Raw genomic sequence first — 20,112 nt, 5'->3', positions numbered from 1 at the left:
CCTTCACGGCACGGGCTGTGTGCAGCGCTGGTCCAGGACTCAACAACTCGCTGAACTTGAAGCACCACCACCACTCCTTCGGTGGGCGCGGTCCCGGCCATCAAATGACGGCTGTGCAGTGCAAATGGCGGCAGGATGGTGCTGCCAAACTTAAACTGACTGCATAGCTGCGTGTTGCCAGTCCATCTGTGAGTTCATGTGCACAAACTAAGCACAGCGTGTACTCGGTAGCAAACCTAATCCGTTTATGTAATTTTAAAAGTACACACTCACAGCGTATATGCTTCCTCCACTGAGCGAGTACGGTCCCTGCGGTGAGCTCCGCACCATGGCTGAGGCCTCTCAAGCGCCATGCTGATCATCATGCTGTGGATGGTAGTACTTTTTTTGTGGGCAGTGCGCACTCACTAATCACACCCGACATGAGCAGGGACTCACAGCAGAAATTAAATCTATTAGAAAGTTCACATTACCTAAGAGGTTCAGGAGCAGCAGGCCAGGAGCCACTGTATTATTTATTTTCACACATTCCCTCCAGTAAACAAAAGGCCTGCGTTTTGTTGCTATTCGAGTGACCTCAGGACCATGTCAGGGGCAGGAAGCGGAAGCGGAAGCTGAGAGGCGGCGGAAGTTAGAGCGTGGGGGAAGGTGCCAGTTTGAGAAGGCGTCCGTTTGAGAAGGCTGATCTGCCCTGGAGGCTGCGCTGCTTCTTTTAGGCAGCAGGAGGGACGGGACTACAGCCGGGGAGAACGATCATGATCAGCCTTGGGATCATGGGAAGGCACTGCTCCACTGTGTGCTCTCTGGCAGTCCCAGAAAGCCGGAATGTGCCCCTTAATAAGGCTTGCGTCGATGACAAATTCAATTTGAAATATTTTACAACGTGAACCCGGCCTTGTGAAATAAGTTCCGGTGATAAGCACCAGAAATCACCAACACAAATAAAAATTGGAAAGAAATTGCAAAAATAATGTTTTTTACAACACATTTTACATACTATATTCTAAGGTATTAACCTTTAAAGCATAAGAAATCCGTGTTTGTAGCCTGAGAAAGTGAGAATGTGTATGTGTGTTTGTGTCCATACTGCAAGATGTGTACTTTCGTGTTTATTTACTTTGGGGTGCAAGCACCTGTGTTTATACCCGCATCAGGTAAGTACATGTGTGTGTTTTCTGTGAGAAGGTGAGTACTTGTCTGCATATTCTGCCAAGATGGCCTCGCAACACCCCCCATGATGTGTCACTCCACTTGTGCTTCTAACTACCTTCACCCAGAGTTAGAGACCCTCTAACCCCTCACAGTCTCTGAAGAAGTACCTGTGGTGACATCTGAGTTTTTGGAGGCCTAGAACACAGTCTCAGAAGGTCGGTGGACCTATTGATGGTGACCTCTGAACTAGGGAAATCTTTAACATCTGGTGTTGAATTCCTGCAATCCATCCCCTCAGTCTTAAAAGGAGGATCTGTGGTGAGAAAAGAGGTGGGGTAGTCGAACACCTGAGAGGGAAAGGCTTGCCCTTCGCCCCACATAGTCTCAGAATGTGAGTCTAAGGATGGTGATGTCAGGATGATCTAACCATCAACCCCGAGTGGTTCACTCATAGTTTTTTAAAAAGAGAGAAGCCCCTGTACTGATACCAGCTCTGGAGGGGAGTGAGGCAGACGAACTTGCAGTGAGTACAGATGTCTAACCAAGGTGCTTTACATGCACGGGGTGCGCAGGGCGGGTGGTAGCTGAGAAGTATGTAAAAACTTACAGCCAGATTCATCAAAGACCCGTTTTGCGAGTCTTTAATAGCGATTCATAAGGAATCGCTATTACAGACTCGCAAAACGGGATTCATGTAGGAATTTCAAAATAAAATGCGATTCCTACACATTCCTTATTTGCGATTAGCAAATTGCTAATTGCAAATAAGGAATAACTCCCCATTCATTCCTATGGGCCAAAAGGCCCATAGGAATGAATGGGGAGTATTCCTTATTTGCGATTAGCAATTTGCTAATTGCAAATAAGATAGCGATTTAAAGGGTGCCAGGGGTGTCCAAAGGACACTCTGTAGCACCTCTTAAACGCAAATTTAAACAGGTGTTGCGCACACACATGTCCAAAGGACATGTGTGTGTGTAACATGCAAAAGAAAAAAATGCACTAAAGTGCTTTTTACTCTTTTTTTTCCCGCAATTTACCACGAAGTCAGACTTCGTGGTAAATTGCGACCAAATATTGCGAATTCGCAATTTCAAATTGGTTGATGAATTGCATTTAAGGAATCTCTATTAGAGATTCCTTAAATCCAATTCCTCGCAAATATGCGATTTCGATAATAGCGATTTTTGCATTTGGGATGATGAATACCAAATGCAAAAATTGCACTCGCAAAGGGCCAGATTCTCAGAATCTGGCCCTTTGCGAGCGCAATTTCGCTTGATGAATCGGGCTGAAAGTTCTCAATACTGCTTCATTCAGCTTAATGTGTGCACTTGATTTATATGTCATCCTTTGTAGGTCGAAGCCTACCTCACAACATAACTGTCTGGTTTGCTAAAGAATCTTGGGGACATTCAGATAGCTGACCTAGGAATGCATTACGCCTGTTTCTTACCATTATTTTTGTTTGCAACTCATGCTTTCTATTTGCTGGCTTTATTTGATTTAGGCTGTTTAGCTTGAGAAAGTCCCTCCTGCTACTCAAATGTTGTTTACTGTATTTTTCCACAAACTCGCTTTCTGTAAACAGGCCTTTAAATCTTGTTCTTATCTTGTCACATTTGCTGTGCATTCAAAGACTGAGGTCAAATGTCAGACTCTCTCCTCCAGGGAGCTTGGTGTTTATTGTTCTATCTCTGACTTCAAAGTGAGAGAATTTATGTGACAACCCTGCTGAGTACCCAAGCAAAAGGAGAGGGTGTAGGTTTTTTTAATTTGTAGTACACAACAAAAGAATGAACTGTGCTGAGGTTTCGGAAAATATCAGATCAAAACACATTTATACTCTAGGTCATAACATTGGCAAACATTATCGTTTGTGTGCAGTAAAACCATATTTCGTTATAATTGTATGGTCATTTCAGTTGAAAATGTGCTGTCTGTAATGACAGTGCGCTACCACTCCATGCATACTTCACTCTATGCCACTCCACTCCGTTCTATGCCCTTCCACTCCATTCTACACCACTCCACTCTCCGACACGTAATTCTACTCTATTCCTCTCCACTCTAAGACACTCAGAGACATGCCATACCACTCAACTCCATGCCACTTCATTCTACGCCACTCACTCCATGACACAACGCACCACTCCATACCCCTCCGCTCCACATCACTTACGCCCCTCCTCTCCACCCTACCCCACTCCAGTCTATCCCACTCCACTCCACAACAATGTACCCCAATCTACCACATTCCACACTGCTACAATCTACTCCATTTTAATCTACCCCACTCCACTCCAATCTACCCAACCCCGATTTAACCCCTCTCTCAACACTACTACAATCTATCCCACTTCAATCTACCCCACGCTAACCCAGTCTATCCCACTCCAATCTACTCCGATCTACTCCACTATGATTCAATCTACCCCACTCCAATCTACTCCACTGCACTCCAATCCACACCACTCTACTCAATGTAACCCAATTAACCCCACCCCACTCCAATCTGCCCCACTATACTCCTTCCTACTTCACTCCACTCAAATGTACTCCACTCTGATCCATTCGACCCCAGTCCATCCCTCTCCACGCCACGCCACGCCATTCCACTCCAATCTACCCCAATCCACCCCACTCCAATGTACCCCACTCTAACCACTCTAATCTACTCCACTGCAATCCACTCCACCGCATTCCAATCTACCCCACTCCACTCAATGTAACCCAATCAACCGCACCCCACTCCAATCTACCACACTACACTTAAGTCTATTGCCCTCCACTCAAATCTATCCCACTCTGCTCCATTCCACCCCAGCCCATCCCACACCTGGCCACTCCACTCCAATCCACTCCCATCAACTCCATTATGATCCAATCTACCCCACTCCACTCTACTCCATCTCCAATATACCACACACCACTCTACCCCATCTACCCCAATCTACCCCACTTCACTCTACCCTACTACACAATCCAATCTTCCCCACTCTACTCCAATCTACTACACTGCACTCAAATCTACTCCACTCCACTCAAAGTAACCCAGACAACCCCACCCCACTCCTATCTACCCCACAACACCCCAGTCTACTGCTCTCCACTCAAATCTACCCCACTCTGCTCCATTCTACTCCAGTGCATCTCACTCCACCCCATTCCACTCCAATGTACCCAAATCCAACCCACTCCAGTCTACCCGACCCCACTTCAATCTACCCCACTCTACTTCACTCCAATCTATCCCAGTCCAATTTACCCTACTCATTTCCATTTACCCCACTTCACTTTTTCCAAACTCTACTGCAATCCAACCAACTCATCTCCACTCTAATCTACTCAACTCCACTTCCATCTACCCTACTCAACCACAATGTACCCCACTCCAATCTACTGGAGTCCCTCACACTCTACTCCAAACTACCACACTCAAATCCACCCAGTCTACCCCACTCTACTTCAATCTACCTCATGCTGCACTCTACCCAAATCTATCCTCTTCTTCACCCCAATGTACCCCACTCAAATCTACCACGCTCCACTCAAATCTACTCCACTCCAGTCCAACCCACTCCACCATGATCCACCCCACTCCAATCTACACCACTTCACCCTAGTCTACCCTACTTAAATCTACCCCACCCCAATATATACCACCCCAATCTACTCATATCTACTCTGCTCCAATATACTCTCTCTAATCTACCCCACTCTACCCAAATCTACCCCAGTCTAACAAACTACAACCGACCTCACTCCACACTATGGTACTCCAATTCACCAGACTCCAATTTAGCCCACTTCAATCTTCTCTACTCCAAATTACCTCACTCCAACTATCCTTCTTCAGTCTATCCAATCTACCCAATCTACCCCACTCCATTACAATCTACCCTACTTGAAGTCACTGCACTACACTCCAATCTACCCCACTTCACTCTTCTCCAATCTATCACATACCACTCCAATCTCGACTCACTGGTCCCGGTGATTCTTCAACCTTTGGTAACTTGCCAGCGGTGTTTGGAGGCCGGGGACGCTATCAAGCTTTCTTGCTCTCACCCTGTCCTTTGTTGTTGCAGCCTTCCAGTTATGGTACACACAGCAATTCGGGGGCAGAGTGACCCACTCAAATACTTAGGTTGGCTCCTGTATCACCCCTTTGCCTTCTTCTTGTGTGCAGTGTACATATGGTGTCTTAACAGTAATCAGGAAGGCAGGAAGATTCAATCCAGCACTTGTGTTGGCTGCATGGCTTCATGGCTAGTGTTCAGTTCTGGGCTGTCCCAATGCAGGCACATTGCCTGGGCTTCACTAATCAGCCTCTTCCTGCATGCAGATCTCCTGCTTTCCTATGTCAATAGGCCAGAAAGGCTCTGGTACCGAGCAGTCCCAAAGCTTCTTCAGCATCTCTTTGCAGACTTTCCAGGTGATGCTTTGTCACCTCTAGGAAACTGTCTGCCAGTGACATCCGTCCTGGATATCAGGAATTCCTATGGTACTGTGTGGGCAGGCCCCGCTTGGATGATTTCATCTGCACATCAAAAGAGACTGCTGTCTCCACCACACCCTTCATCATGCTTAATGGTAGAGTTCAGAAAGAGACAATCAGCAGACCTCTATTGAAAAGGCCTATGTTGCATAAATAGAGCAACCTATCTCCATCTTTCCACACCTTACTATCCGATGCTAAACTCAAACCTCAGGAATGCCAGCAATACACTTTGGCGGTCTAGGAAGCATACGTCCTGTCATGTTTTACAAGGGGAAATCCAAAACAAATCCCACTGGCTTCCCTTTCACACACTTGCATTCAGGATAGATTCACATTACCAGTAATAATACATATTCCCCTTGCAAACACCATTCAGTCATGGTTGTCAGTGGAGGGTCTAGCCACATCATGGTAGTAGAAATCTACATGAGTGAGGTCTGTAGGTGTCTCACTCTTTACGGGCAAGGAAAAAGCCTGTCCCATACTTCAGATGAGAAAAAATGTATCTAGTAACACAGATCCATAATAAAGCCCTGGGACATGGACAATAGTCAAGTTTTCCCGGAAGAAACATTGTGTTTGCCCTCTCAAGGTCACAGAGCCACGCTCTTAGTCTCAGAACCTTTCACCCAATTTAGGCCTCAGCAGGATATCTAGCGAAAAATACAATTGAGAGTGTATATCTCTAAAAACATGCAAGGAACAATCCTATATGAACACTCTCTCTGTAGTATGTTGCCTGAAACGATTAGCTCGAATGGCAGCCCTTCTTCTCCCTTTACTTCCAGAAGCTGCTCACTGTGGGAACTGCAGGTGAACCATCAGGTGAAAGCATGTTACAATATTTTAAGAAACCCAGTTCAAACCTAGCTGCCATGGATGCATGTGGATCCCCTGTGGTTGTCTATGAATTCATTTAGTTTTATTTTAAGAAATCCTGTTCAAAGAGGGCTGCTGTTGATGCATATGCATCTGTGGTAGGCATCTTTGAATGGCATTTGTGAGAAAAGAAAGCCATTTGAAGATGCCCTCCATGCATATGTGCACATGTGCACAAGCGGGCGACCATCTTGGAATGGTCCCAAAAATATTTAGAAGTGAGTGGTGAAAAATTAGCTAGGGGCTTGGGGGAAATATAATGCTTGGCAGGAGTGTGAAAGGGCAGTTAAAGAGAGGGAGGATTAGTGGGAATAAACAGGGCCTAAGGAGCAGAGAGAAAGAGAGGAAAACAAAATGACCCACAGATGCACTGCAATGCAAGAGCTGACAAGAAAAGTTGAAGAATACACTATGAAACCAAAATGTTCCTGAATGGGACAAACACAAGATTAGAGATGGAAATCAATCACTGAATCAGCAATAGGGAAGTGAGACAGACAACAAAGCCATCCAATCTTGAAGAACGGGATGACCCATAGCTATCTCAATGAATGTAACGTTTTGGAACAATAGGTCTCGCTCAGGCAGTTAAAACTGTCTGTAGCCTGGACCTAAAAAGACCGTGTTCCAGTCATCCACAATTACCATCTGTTGTTTGCATCATGAACAGAAAATGTATTTTAGGTATTTCCTTTATGGGAGGGGCAAGAATGTATCTTTAAGTTTTAAAAACACGTGTGATGATGCAGCTTCTGCCCATTCGATGGGATGGAAATCTGTCCTTCTTGCACCTTATTCTCTGTGACAGGGAAGCTAGTACTGCTGTCCATGCTGCACCTCATCTTTGGAGGTGGAAAGGTTGGGCCTCTACTTATGCTAAATATCTTCTGTGCATATTGTGGCATTTCTATAGCACCTTTCTGCCCTCTTTCTGAGGGGTTAAAGCTTTACTCAACTGGTTGAGTAGGTCGTTTCCAGTCTTCCAGGGCGTTTTTTCTTACATTGTTGATGTATCATTGTTGTAGTAGTGATCATCTTTTAGTGTTGAGTTATAGTGTCATGCGTGAGACCTATTGTGCCCCAGATGAAGATGTGGCACTGAAGCATGTAGTAATATTTTACACATGAAACAGGGTGGTAAAGGTGTGTGAGGGATGGCTTCAGCATATACAAACGGTAGAGGCCAGCTTGTCCAATTTTGGGAGCTTCCAAGACGTCTTGCTATTGTAAAACTGGGTATGAATGATCATTATTCCATCTGGGAATGTGTTGCAAGGATTGCATGTCTGAACAGGAAAGAGCTACCCCATGATGTGATGTTTGGTGTGAGACCTCCCAGGCTTGATTGGAGCCCAACTGCTTGAGACATTGCTGAGCCATGAGTAAACTAACTGCATGGAGTGCACCCCAGCGTCACTGAAGCTCAAACCCCTGTAGGCCAGTGTTAAGCCTTATGTAAACATGATATAGAGTTCACCACAGGACCAAGTGAAACCCAGAGTCTCTGTGTGCATGAGGAAAGTTTCCACTCCTTCTGCATATGCTGTTTTTGTTCTGTCAGAGAGGACCTCTCAATGTTGCTGCCTTTGTTGTAACAGTTTTGTGTGCGAGTTTAGTTTCCATTGCTGATCCCGATGCTTTTACAGCCATTGTTGTGGAGCATGCTTTCACTGTTTCTGTCCATGTGGTACTCTTTCTGCCTCTGATGTTTAAGAACATCTTCTGACTATACAGCAACGAAAACATTTGGTTTATTTCAATGAAGTGTGCCATGTAAAAACGACGGAATAATGAGCAATGTTAGTATCAAATATTCCTTTCACATAATTCTAAGTATGGCTTCCTTTTTAATTGCACATATTCATTAAGATGACTTTGCATCTTGTGGAGAAGCTTTTGATCACAGGAAGGCCACACATTTGCTCAGTATTGAACAAGCTATGATCACAGATGAACAGTCTACTGCTTCTGCCAAAAGTACTTTATATAGGTCAATCAACGATGGTACTAAGATGACTAAAAATAATTAATTATAAAAACTGAACTGATGGTAGAAAGATTTGCAACATAGTCTGGTTTTGAGAAAATGTCTAATGGAAGAAATACTTCATTCTGTGTCTACTGGCAGAGAATCCAACTGCTTATCCTACTTTTGTTCAGTTTTGGAACCTCTGGTAGATTGACCATAGATGATAGCAATGTTTGTCAGGTATTGTATTTTTTTAGGAAATTACTGATAAAAGCGGGGGATTGCAGTTGATAAAACTAAATACATTGTTTCATTGGATGTCAGTCCTGAAGAAAGAGTAGCGGGAGGACATGACCCACCCTAGTGGCCCTCAAGATCGTAAAAGCGGCCGCTTATTTGATAATTTGATGTTTGTGTGGTAACAAATCAGGGATACCTAGGTAAACAGAAATGGCATAGTCAGGGCATAAGCCAATGAAAGCAGAAACAACTAATTGTTTACCATCATCCGTTGAAGAATTTTTCTGAGGTGGAGACTGTACAAGAGAATTGGTTAGACCTGGAAAGTTCATTGCTTAATTAGATTCTGATACGTCTTTCTTACTTTGTTGGTGGGGGAAAGAGGGCCATTTTAGTTGGCCATTATGTTTCCAGCCAGAGATTAAGTTTACCACGTATGATTTATATTTTGCGTTTCCGAGCATTAAAGTTGATTCAATTACCGTCCATCCAGTTCCATTTAAATTTCATGGATATCTGCATAGGTAGGCTTGTTGCTGGATTGCCATCCAGATAAATTGAAATATGCATGCTGCCTGCATTCATATGAGTTCTGAAGTGCTTTCGCTAAGGGGCTCACATAGATATGGAAATTATGAGGGTTGGTAATCAAGTAGAATAGAATGATGTATCATGTCAACTGATGCCAACAACTCCCGCAGGTTCAGAGCATCAATATGTCCCTAATCCAATTCAAGCTCTGGAAATAAGGCGTTTCTGAAATAATTGCAGGATGGAAGCAAGCATTTTCTTAAAAAACATTTGTTTTGGAGATGATTACAAAGTTTCTTGCAGATGTGAACTTCCCTAATGTTTTTACCCTTCTTGGTAGAAATTATATAGGTCATACGTTTTTCAAAATGGATGGTTTCAGTATTTGGAAAACCATTGCAGATTTGAACAACTGTGGGACTATTCTGTGTTTGTCCGAAAAATGTAAGTGAGAGTAAGTGGTTTTCAAAATATATTGTTAAGTTGTTTAAGGGTCTAGAGTGGACTAGAATCAGAAGTGGAGCCCTATTTGAACAGACATTAGAACTTTTTGAAAAAAGCAAAAAGGACATAAGGTTGGTGATATTAGGAGCAATGTCAGTAGCAGTTACTGTAAATGTATGTTGAAAATACCTTAGAAGAGATTTTTTTTGTTCAATGAAGTAATCTGTTGCAGCATTCCTGAGGTGGGGAATGCGGCCCCTGGTGTTTTCTGTCACATGATAGTGAAGACATTGTAATTTTACCCGATATTATGACATTTGCAGGAGATTTAGGGTAATAAAATATATTGGGAATTTTACAAGCCATATCACCATGGACTTCCGTGTGTCTCAAATTTTCGGAAATATCTGGGCTGGTGGGTTTCCCTGAGTGCTGGCCAACAACAGGTCCAAATACTGCAGACATCCCCCTGGAATATTTCCCCCATAAGGTTGGTTGATAGCTTTATTTCGATATTTGGAATATCTTAAAAGCATTTACATAGCAAATTTAAAAACAGTGCATCAATGAGAAAAAAAGACTGACATTAAAAACATCCAATGGGGAAGAATAGTAAATTGATCATAATAAGTTAATTAAAAGGAATTAAATTGAAATAGACAGTCTTTTTAAGCGAACCAACCAAGCCCATTTTAAAAACTTAGAGACAGCACAAACAATATTGGGGGCAGTGTCCGTTTGTAAAATCCGTAGGGCCACCAAACAATCTCGAATCCCCAGATCTCTACAAATTGGTTTAAGCCAACGGGATCTTGGTCGCGCATAGTCCGGGCATTCATAAAGGAAGTGTGCCACGGTTTCACGTCTGTCAATACATAAGGCACTGTTGCATGAAGTCTGGTTAGATACTTTCCATCTAGAAACAAGATCCGCAAGCGGTAGGGTCCCTAATCTAAATTTCCCCCATAAAAACATTCCCTAATTTCTGGAGCGGGTGCCATGGTTAAATCCCTTGAAACCCCACACACATCTGATACCGCCATGCTCAGAAGAGCTAAAGGAACAAAGATTGAGTTATGCCTTGCCAGGAATAGGTTCCTTTGAGAGGAAGACTGAAGAAAACTCCCATGATTTGTGATAAAAATGACAATTTCTTCACTATCCCGTGACAGAAAACACCAGGGGCCGTATTATGTATAAGGTGCACTGTCCATGTTTGTGCCATGTCACATCTTTGAAAAGGTGCACCGGGTGTTAAAGAATCGTTTCCAACATCCTTTTCCAAAAATGTTTTGCTGTGTGCATGTAGGCAAACAGGTAGATGTAGTCAGCATTTTGTATGTTAGAAGGATAGAGGCTATCTGTAGTATACAATGCTAGAGTTTATGTTGATTTCTATTGATGTATTTTAATTTCAAAACTGGATAAAGTCCCAAGGCCTGAGGCTACAAAGAGGACAGCGGTGAAAGTGTATTTTTGTTTTCATCATCCTCTGTTATCTTCACAATTTATGCAGTTTGGTGTTGATGTTTTGCTGACCTTTGCTTTAAGAGGATTCAAATTATTTAAAGAGTTCCGTCCCTATGGCTTTCTCCCTAATAAACCATTGCCTGCAATTGTAACAATAAACTGTATGTGAACTTATTTTAACATAACATAACATAACATAACATTTGTGAGGTAATGTTAACATAGCATCGCTCACAGCTGCCGGGCAGTATTGTGCCTCTTTTTAACCAACAACGTTAATATATTTGTTTCCTATCCTGACCTGCCAAGTATCACGCATCAGGCGTTAGACTAATACATTTCACTGCAGTGATCCACTGCACTGAAATGCAAAATCACGCATAATAGAGATAGTGCCTACCTCGTCTGTGAATCGGTAGCACTGCTATGCTGACTCAGACTGAAACTATGAAACCTGAGTGGCAGCACAACGTGGTGACTCGATGCTCCCTGTAGGCATGGGGCCTGGCTGGGGGCTGGCTGAGAGTTGCTAACTGCGGCTACAATGTATCAATAGGGTTAGGATTCAGTGAGGCTGACCTCACCTCCTGCTCCGGCCTCTGCAGCGTGAGCAGGTTACTGGAGTTCCAAAAGTACGTTTGGGGTACTGACTGCAGCGCAAATGAACTGCTTGCACCGGTGCTCTGAACTTTCTTAATTCAAGATCCCCCGCGCGACCCAACCCCACGGATTGTGGCGGCCTATAGAGCCCATAGCCAGCTGCTGCTTGCTGATCCTGAATGACCCGGGCAGCGCATTTCCCAAGAAAGTTATTTGTTGCAGCCAGGAGCCCTCTGGAAGTGGGCGGCCCAGCCGTAAACCGAATTACCGCGGCTCAGCTCCCATTTTTGAGTAAATTAGTCTCCATGGTTCCAAAATGTGCTTTATAGTTTAAATAGTGCTTAGCTCGTGGTCAATCAGCTGTCCTGTCGCTGAAGTTCTGCAATGAACAACACACACTTCACAGTCTCCTATGTAGTCTGCTGCTAATTTACCTTTTAGCAAACACAAACACTAACAATGCCTTCCTTGTTTTTGATCGCTAACACTAAGCCGCCCACGGTTCGCAGCCTCTATGAAGCGAGAGGACTTTGCAATGATTTTTCAAATGGCACCGTGGCGGACAAAAGATGGATCTGTGGATTTAACACTTTGAATTGAATGTTTGGTTATGTCCTAATATGACGGAGTGCAGCAGTCAATTTGTGAAAATATGCTTCACTCTACACACTGTTTCTTTACTGTCACCATGTCATTCTCACCTTATTTCATTGCCAGTGGTCGTCCTAATCCGCCAGCTCAGAATGCTGCATAGTGTGTAGACCCTCTTGTTGCTCCCAGGCCTCTTGAATATTCTTAGAGTTTCTGGTTGATCAAAATCGGTGTAATTTCGTATATTTATATGTTTCCTCATCTTCTTTGCTTGATTTTACTCTCGAGAAAATGTCACTCTTAGTCATTGAATGTCTCTCATAATTACTCTTAAATTATGAAAATGTCACACATAAGCAATCTGAAACCTTGTCCTATCTATTTTGATGAGAGGATTGTCATCTATTTGGGAGGCATATCTTTATTAGTAAGGATGGGATCCTTTTCATTTTTAAAAGTTTCTAAGTAGTGATCATCTTAACCTCGCTATTCAGCAAGGCCTTTTTAGGTTTCGCCTGGGCCGGAGCTCCTAGCTCCGCCCAGGAGAAATCTTATGTCCCTACAGTGTGGGGCTTAGTCCCGCCTCTGCTTCCATTGGCTAGCTCCATAAATGGAGGCTAGCCATTGGAACAGAGATCTGTCCGTCATGGCCGGACCAGATTCGTGGGCGTTCCCGAGATTTTTTCCCTCTCCGCCTCTGCGATGTCGTCATCGCGGCAGTGGCGGAGTTTCGTTTTTTTTAATGGGTTTGTTTTTGTCATTCCATGCCGACCACGGCCGCCGGAGGAAGTACAGGTGAGTGCTTAGTTTTTCTTGCCTTCCCGCCCCCCCTCCCCCTGTCCGTGCCCGTTCGTTTCCGCACCCCCCTCCCGCTGTCCGTCTTCCCGTTCCTGCCCCCTCCCACTGTTCATGTCCCCGTTCCCGCCCCCTCCCGCTGTCCGTGTGCCTGCCCGCCCCCCTCACGCTGTCCGTGTGCCTCCCGCTGTCCGTATGCCGTGATGCTTATTTTCGACGTTTTTTTTTAAAAAGCGCAAACCACCAACAACCACACACCTGCCCTGCACCTCCCAACTCATCCTCAGAAAGACACGAATTCTAACCATCAAACACCATGGCACCTCACTGCACACCCAACCACAGGCACCAGGGCGAGTCTGAGAGCGAGGGGGCGCGCTGGGACTGTGGGTGGAAGGGGGGGCAAAAGCATCCCACTATAAGCTGCAGAACTCAAAATTTGTTATTGCCCACAGTGACATCATGCGTATTCTTTTACTCCTCGAGCAAGCTGACGTTTTAGCTTCTGCGAAATATTCATTTTGCCTTTTTCCTGAAAGTATGAAAGTTTACCTGGCATAAGGGAACGCATTTTAAGTACTTACAAAGAAGAAAAAAACTCGAAAAAAATAGCAGCCTGTTCTAGTGAGCACTATATTGGCCACCTGAACATACTTGCATGTCCTGACCGTTTATTGTATAAAATATGAAAACTCCGCTTCAGACCAAACTCTGAACCAGCACATGCAACATCCACACAGACTAGTAGGGAGCTGCGAACTACGACACGCGGAGGAGGAGGCCAGGGTGAGGATGCACCCTTTCTGCGGCCTTCTGAGCCTGTGCTCCATTTTACGAGGCCACTGGTGGAGTAAGACTATTCATTTCATGGCACCAGTCCTAGATAACACCAATATTAGAGCGTGCAGGTTCTTCTCAGGACCGTAAGTCCAAGGTAATATTTACATTGGTTGCTCCGTTAAATAAAGAGACAGCTGTACCCGCCCTCACACGTGGTTAAATATTAGAAAATGCCATAGCAGCACCATAAGTGAAGGTGCCCTTTGGAGTCGCCTCTGTACCCTCCCTCGGGAGGCTTACATCGGTTTGAGGGAGGCAACTTCACAAGCCAGTGCAAAGACACCACACGCTGGGAAACTCGCACCCCGGGGAGGGGAGGCGATAAACAAAAGGCATTTGTCGTCCGGCGTGATAATCACATCACCTCAAAGTTGGGCCCTGGGCACAGTCCAGCCACACTTTTAAAGCCAGAATGAACTTAACCATTCCCTGACACCCAGCTTCCAAGACCGAAGAAAGACGGATCTTCACAGCTTCCTGTTTTAGTTACCACTATTACCATTAAGGTTCATAAAGAACCTCTCCCTCAATCAGACTGGGGCTGCCTGGAGTGGTCCCACTAGGAGTTCGAAATACCAACCTACACCCAGACTATTTATTATACAGGCTCCCGAAACATTGTCAAGACGCAGTTATTAATAATAAATCTACACTTACCTTTGACAGGAGTTAGTATTATGTCCACGAAATAAAGCACTATTTCAGGGGGTTGATATTGTGACAACCCGCTACAACGGTTAAAAAACGCCTGTGCCCATTCTGGGACACTTAAGCATAACTGGGGTAAATGTAAACACTTAAATTTATGGGAAAGAGAAGAACAAAAGACCGCCTGTGTCCAATATAAGCTTGTCAGACACAAAAGAAGACTGTGCTACAGCTTACGAGACTTCACAGACATGAGACACTCCAATGTGTCCTTGGGGCGCGCGCTAAACAAGCATTTAACATAGACAAACAAAAGCGCCTAATCCATCAGGCATTACCTCCCCACCTACATATTAGGGGGCGCGCTGGGACTGTGGGTGGGGGGGGGCTTTGTGTGCTGCACTTGCACTGTGGTCAGGCGCCTGCTGTCACATCCATCGCTGCCCCGGGCACTGAAGGGTTAACCCCGTCGCAGGGCTGCTCCTCCTTTCACTTTTGTTGCATGGTGAACGGATCCAGTCGCCAGGGAGTCTCGAGGAGCTTGTCCCAGGGTTTTGTCGGTGGGGTGTCCCCATCTTCGGGGTTCGCCGTCCCGCCATGAAGAAGTGGCAGTCTCTGTTCCAGAGGACGGGCTCGCGGTCCAGCCTCCGGCTGTCCCTGGTGAGTGAGAGCGAGGCAGAGGGACGCCAGAGACTGCAGTGTGTTCGAGAGACAGACGCAGCATGCGAGATGCAAACGGTAGTCTCTGTTTCAGTGTGTATAGGTTTATCCCGGTCTTGTCATGGTGTCCGTGAAATACTCATTCAACTTGCTGAGACGACACTCGCATTCCGGGTACCGACTAGCACTCCGTGAAGCACGCACTCCTTCCTCACTGAAGAATGCTGTCCCTGAGGCACTCTCACCGCCCCCCCCCCCAGGCACACTCACTCTCGCACCCCCCTGAGACACCCTCCTGAGACTCCTCCCCGCGGCGTATTCTTTCGCACCCTGGTGTGGCACACTCTCGCACCCCCCTGAGGCACACTCACGCACCCCCCTGAGGCACACTCACTCTTGCATCCCCCTGAGACACCCTCCTGAGCCCCCAACACGCTCTCACACCCCGGTGAGGCACACACTCTCGCACCCCGGTGAGGCACACTCACTCTCACACCCCCCCCCCGCACACTCACCCTCGCATCCCCCTGAGACACCCTCCTGAGCCCCTGGCACGCTCTCGCACCCCGGTGAGGCACACTCACACCCCGGTGAGGCACACTCACTCTCGCATCCCCCTGAAACACCCTCCTTAGGCCCCTGGCACGCTGTCTCATCCCGTGAGGCACAATCTCACACCCCCTGATACACACAACACTCCCACTGCATGGTACTTCTCATTCCTGAGACACACTCACAACCGTCCTGAGACAGCCACATTAACTCGCCGCGAAACAAAGACACAGGATGGGCACACTTCTACCCACTGGGGCAGAGCCCGTACATACAAACGGACACCCCCGCAGCACTCTTAGCAGGGCGGGGATCTGTCCCGGCCGGATCACGACATTCTCCAAAAGAGACAGAGACGGACCCAGCGTGAGAGTGAGGCTGGGGGAGACGCCAGACTGAGTGAGAGAGAGGCCGGCGGCGTGGAGGACGCCCGTGCCCTGCAGCGTGTGTACTCTTCCATCAGGCTGTGGGCTCCGGACACGTCTCCGCTGTTCTTTGTGTACTTTGGGACCTGCTGCCACGCGGCCGCCCTCACTTGGGGATGCGACTGACGGCCCCTCACCCCGGTACTCCTTCACTTCTGCCACACTTTTGCCGCCTGGCCCTTTACAGGAGTGGGGCAGCCAGAAGGGGGGGGGCAGGGAGAAGGAGTCAAGGATAGAGTGGGGGATAGGGGACAGGGTGAGATGCAGGAAGGGGGGCGATGGAAAATGAGACCGAGAGGGGGCTTGGTAGTCGAGGAGTGGAGAGACACGTCCAAGTGCAAAATGCTAGCTGGAGAAAAGCGAGAGTGCGAAAGAGATGGGGGGAGGGTTGTGAGTTAAGAGGAACCCCAAAACGACAGGGAAATGGACATGAGAGAGTGGGAGAAATTTGCACAGAGGGGGAAGCCAGTCGCTGAGAAACCGAGGGACTGATGGGGCAGCAAGTGCAGTGGCACCGGGCCAGAGGGTGTGAGGGCCCCTCTGAACCCCAGCCAAGGATGCATTTCAGAGCCTAGACTTGGGGTTAAGAAAGGGAAGTGCTCGCACCAGGACCCCTGCAAGCGAGGAACTCTGCCTACCAATCCCATGATTTGATAGTGTGTGTGTGTGTGTGACTGCTCCAGTGTGTGTCTGTATGTGACTGCTCCAGAGTGTGTGTGTGTGTGTGTGTGTGTGACTGCTCCAGTGTGTGTGTGTGTGTGTGTGACTGCTCCAGTGTGTGTGTGTGTGTGTGTGTGTGTGTGTGTGTGTGTGACTGCTCCAGTGGGTGTGTGTATGTGACGGCTCTGGTTGTGTGTGTGTGGGGGGCTCTGGTTGTGTGTGTGTGGGGGGCTCTGGTTATGTGTGTGTGGGGGGATATGGGTGTGTGTGTGTGGCTCTGGGTGTGTGTGGCTGGCTCTGGGTGTGTGTGTGTGTGGCTCTGTGTGTGTGTGTGTGGTAGTAATTGCTGTATGCTGAGCTCGTCCGTAGGGTACAATAGTTCTCACATTTGCGAGAGATTAAGCTATTTTCAATGTAAATGACAATGCCATTTATTTATCTGTTTTCAAAACCAACACATAAATAGAAATTTTGTCATTTACAATGCCAATAGCTCTAACTTCTCCAAAGGCGAAACCGTTGCATTGTAAATGCTTGTTGTTTGTGTAAATCACTGATTGATGTTCCAGTTCTGCATACGATTCTGTTCCTTGAGTATTCCAAATCTGATCTTTGAAACTGTGATTCACCTCATAAAGTAATTACATTTCACCTGACACCATTTTGTTTCTGACTTGTTTGGATTCTGCCTCTTGACCTGTAGATCACCCAGCTGTCAACAGCCAGGGCTTTTAACTTTATGAAAATAAGCCTCCCATCCCTTAAGGAAAAAATCATAGTAGGAAAATAAATCATTTGAGAGCATAAATACACAATGGGGGGTAGAGGTCCCCTATAAAGGAGCTCATTAGCTTCCCTTTCATCATGTTTTGAACTTGGCATCCGATTCTTCCAAACATGTCATCTTCACGATCCAACATAGAACACACTATGGAAAAATAGATATTTTGCAATAAATCAGAAAATTAATTTTTCGTACGAACTGCCGGACACTTGATGCGATTTCCTTTCCCGCAGTATTTAGAATGTTACAGTGGCTTTAGGAAAATTGACTTCAAATGTAGACACTTATGTTAGAGTAATTATACATGTGCTGGTATTTTTAGATTTCTACCTGCTGTAGTACAAACCTTGCCTGTTTGCAATCTTGCTCAGTGAGACAGGCGAGAGTTGTTCTAATACAGCCAACTGTTGATGTAGTGACGTGGACATTTTTCCAGTGGCCTGTGAAAAAGATCCACAGGACATTACTGACATCCTCCGTTCAGTAAGTTCTACATTTTACACCACACCCGGAATAAGGTTCCATTGAGTTAGTAATATGTGGAATGTATTCTGATTAATTTTTCTTAAGCCTAAATGTTGGACTCAGGTTTTTAAAACCTTGAGAATCCAGATTACAAAAAAACAGCCTGCATGGTGATAATTTGCATCAATGTGCTATTAACACTAAACCGTGAGCTGTAAAAGTGTGTTGTTATTCTCCATTTATTTTTGTGGTGGTAACTGCTATTTTGATACAGTAATAATCGGGGCTTTAAGTGGGCTGGGTCTCACTAGGTCTGAGCATCGGCAGTTTTTTAAAGGGGACCTCGAAACGGGTCTCTATCGAGCTCTGTTTTGTGCCCTAGCACAGGCGGTCCTTTCTTTTCTCCTTTTTCCTGACTCCATTGACAGCAGGCACATTGATGTGTGTGTGGTGAGTATTGTTGAGGATGGGAATTCCTTTAAGGGGAGTAATTTTCTCTCTGGGTTTCCTTTCTCTTTTTGAAACTCAGGAGCAGCAACATTGTTGTGGTGTCACCAGTGCTTTAAGTGGAAGTTTTTTCAATATTATATACAAGCCATAGTTGCTGCTTATTTATCTTACACAACTAGCAACCATTGACAAAGCCAATAGTCCTGACTTGTAGGTATAATGTGACTAGTTGTGTCATATAGCTGGACGCAATGACAGGAACAGCAAAATACAAGTCGGGTGGCACACTGTGCTAAACACAGATTTTGTAGTTTGTGTGTTTTAAGCCACGCCCTTAATTACATTGACCACGCCCCTTTGTGAGACCCCCCCCCCCCCCCTAGTTTTCCATCCCACTTAAAGCCCTGGTAATAATCATTATGTGTGCATTGTCCGCATAGACAAAATAAGAACATTGTTTTTTGCTCCTATAAAACAACACTGCTATGCAATAGATAATAGAGTGACAAATAGTTGTTTGCTGAACAGTACCACCATTGAGGAGTTTATATTATCAGGCCTTGTGAAGAAACGCACAATGTTTTTGAGTCCGAACATGTGACATATTAAAGTCCAACTTGCACTAGAAAGGAAGAAGAGATAGTGGAGAGAGAAGTCAAAATGGAAAGAGGAGGCGAAACGTAAGAATGAAGAGAAAAAGAGATGCAAGGGAAGTGAGTAGAAAATAGCTTGAGAGAGGCTATAATAGATCAGAGAGGGAAGGGCTGATATGGGACAGGAAGAGACTAATCGAGGGGGGTTTTAAGGGAGAGACACATCCTTTGGGCTGATCCTGGTGCAGAAGGAAATGGCTGTGCAGGACCTCCTCTATTTAAGGCAGGGCTGGACTGAGAACGTAAATCAGTCCTGGCAATTAAGTCCAACCTGCCCATGGTGAGGGGCTGCTGGTAGGAAACACTGCTGCTGCTTTTATTACAGGTGGCCGATATTGCAACACTGCTGCAAAACCGGCCCCCAGTAACAAAAATGGCCCCCTCTGGTCCAAAACCGCCCCCCACCCTTCCGTCCCACCAGGAAAATGCCCAGTGCCAGCTATGGCCCCAATTTAAGAGTGGCCAGTCCAAAGTAATACCAGGTGGTAGCCATTTGGTCCAGTACATGCCTTGAAACCAGGGTAGGCCCAAACAGAAATAAACGTTGAAACCTTCCCCAAACACGTTGCAGCATTAAGGAGATGTTAATTATGTCTTGAAGATTAGGCTTATCTCCCAGACTTGTGTAAGTAATATCAGTGCGCCATATTGCCATGGTGATATGGAATGGCTGTCACATTCTTTCACCAAAAGGAACACCTGTAACATGTGTCAGCTATTTTGGGTAAAGAATGTATGCAACAGCAGCAGACACCGACCCCTTGGTTGCGGGCTACCAAACTTTAAAAGAGGCCCTTTGA

General features: G+C 45.7%; 1 protein-coding gene across 5 annotated transcripts in view; it reads left to right on the top strand.

The window, feature by feature from the left end:
• Positions 1-20,112, top strand: part of CHST3 (carbohydrate sulfotransferase 3) — a 277,639-nt gene that overhangs the window by 41,405 nt on the left and 216,122 nt on the right. The gene's annotated exons all lie outside the window — the stretch shown is intronic.

The sequence above is a fragment of the Lissotriton vulgaris genome, chromosome 5, assembly GCF_964263255.1.
Source record: "Lissotriton vulgaris chromosome 5, aLisVul1.2, whole genome shotgun sequence".
Classification (NCBI taxonomy): Eukaryota; Metazoa; Chordata; class Amphibia; order Caudata; family Salamandridae; genus Lissotriton; species Lissotriton vulgaris.
The sequence above is the reverse complement of the archived record's forward strand: the minus strand, read 5'-3'. Positions and strand labels throughout refer to the sequence as shown.